We start from the raw sequence: 2,413 nt of genomic DNA, 5'->3' as shown, positions 1-2,413 counted from the left end.
TACCAGCACTATTCAATACATTCATCAGTGACTTGGATGAGGGAATAGAGTGCACTGTCAGCAAGTTTGCTGATGACACCAAGCTGGGAGGAGTGGCTGACACGCCAGAAGGCTGTGCTGCCATCCAGTGAGACCTGGACAGGCTGGAGAGTTGGGCGGGGAAAAATTTAATGAATTATAAAAAGGGCAATTGTAGAGTCTTGCATCTGGGCAGGGACAAGCCCAAGTTCCAGTGCAAGCTGGGGAATTACCTGTTGGAGAACAGCGTAGGGGAAAGGGACGTGGGGGTCCTGGTGGACAGCAGAATGACCATGAGCCAGCACTGTGTGCTTGTGGCCAAGAAGGCCAATGGCATCCTGGGGTGTATTAGAAGGGGGGTGATTAGTAGGTCAAGAGAGGTTCTCCTCCCCCTCTACTATGCCCTCGTGAGACCACACCTGGAATATTGTGTCCAGTTCTGGGCCCCTCAGTTCAAGAAGGACAGGGACCTGCTGGAGAGAGTCCAGAGCAGGGCAACGAAGATGAGTAAGGAAGTGAAGGGAGCTGGGTCTCTTTAGCTTGGAGAAGAGGAGACTGAGGGGTGACCTCATTAGTGTTTATAAATATGTAAAGGGTGAGTGTCATGAGGATGGAGCCAGGCTCTTCTTGGTGACAACCAAGGATATGACAAGGGGCAATGGGTACAAACTGGAACACAGGAGGTTCCATTTAAATGGGAGAAGAAACTTCTTCACAGTGAGGGTGACAGAACACTTGAACAGGCTGCCCAGGGAGGTTGTGGAGTTTCCTTCTCTAGAGACATGCAATACCTGCCTGGACACACTCCTCTGCAACCTCATCTATGTGTTCCTGTTTTGCCGGTGGGATTGGACTAGATGAACTTTCAAGGTCTCTTCCAATCCCTAACATTCTGTGATTCTGTGATTTTCTGTTTTACCATGGGTGTTGAAATTAATCACTTTTTTCTCTAGCGATAATTTTTTTCTTTATTGAGTTTACTTGAGATACAATGTCTAAATAGGGAGTTACATTTTGAAATGTCTCTTTCCTCCTTCCTTCAAAAATCTTCTACTCTTTCTCACAGAAAAAAGAATAATAGGTGCAAAATTTAGGATAAAAGTGTATTCATTGGGTTGTTAAATGTTACAAATGTTTCAAACCAAGGAACTTGATAGTGTTACTCACTGTTCATTTCCTTCTCCTATCCAAACTATTTTTGATTCTTGACAAGACTGACTGAAAGCAATCCACTTGTGCTCATCAAAGTGATCCTGAATACCATTTAATTATTGCTGGTTAGTTGTGGAATACTACAGACAGAATTTGATGTGTTATGTACTGATTGACTTGAGCTCTTGTGTATTAAGATGTATCATCTAGGTTTTAATTTACAGACTCTAATGCCTTATCTTACTAGATTTCAGTGTTAACATTTATTTTTTATTCTTTTGCTAAAATTTCTGAAGTTTCCATTTTTTTTTTTCAATATTATTAAATTGATGCTCATTACCTTAAGGAAGTTAGTATAGTAAGTGGATGTGAACTTTTCCAATATGAACAATCTAATGTGTGTAAATTCTGGTTATAAGAGGAGTGATTTCTGAATGAGCACTAGTTTAATAAAACTTTTCAAATTAATTTCAGAAACACTAATACCAGAGACCAAGGGCTGGTGATTGTCTGAAAAAAAAAAAAAAAAAATCAAAAAAGGGAAAAAAAAAGTGTGTGTGTGTGGGGGGGTGCTGCTAAAATCAAACTCTTGCATAGCTCTTGCATAGATTTTCAAGTATATGCTTGCATATGGAAAGAAATGTTTTGGTCTCCGGTAACCAAGCAGCTTCTACTAATGCATCATTGCAATTAGGTAGTAAATTTTTGCCATAATGAGTGAAAGATTTCAAAATGCCTAGAAACCACTTGTCTGAAAAAGATATCTAAAGAATAATGGCCAAGTGTCAACATTATGTCAAAGGAAAAATGTTAAAACAAAACCAAACAACCAACCGAAAAAGGAGCAAACTCCCGCTAAAAACACACACAAACACACAAGAAAAAAGAAAGAAGGGATTCTGCAGGCAGCCTTGTTTTCCATTAAACTCTGTTTAGTTTCTATTAAACTCTATTTAGTAAACTGCCTTTTTACTGAGGTCTGTAATATAATAAAATCCAGGGACTTTCAATCTCATTAAAAAGAAGTATAAAATTCATTAGGCTTAAAGTCCAGGTTTTCTGAACGTATGTCAATAGAAAGGTAGTGTTGGCTTATTTGATCAAGGGCCAGCAGACAGGGAAATGTAGTGAAATAGAAGATAGAGACCTGCTTCCTACGTCTCATTTTGACCCACACAGCCATTAAGAAAACCTGAAGAATAACACATTCATAGTTCTTCTAACTCTATGATCCTGGAGTCCC

The sequence above is a fragment of the Streptopelia decaocto genome (genome assembly GCF_964273445.1).
Source record: "Streptopelia decaocto genome assembly, chromosome: Z".
In the NCBI taxonomy this organism is placed as follows: Eukaryota; Metazoa; Chordata; class Aves; order Columbiformes; family Columbidae; genus Streptopelia; species Streptopelia decaocto.
The sequence above is the reverse complement of the archived record's forward strand: the minus strand, read 5'-3'. Positions refer to the sequence as shown.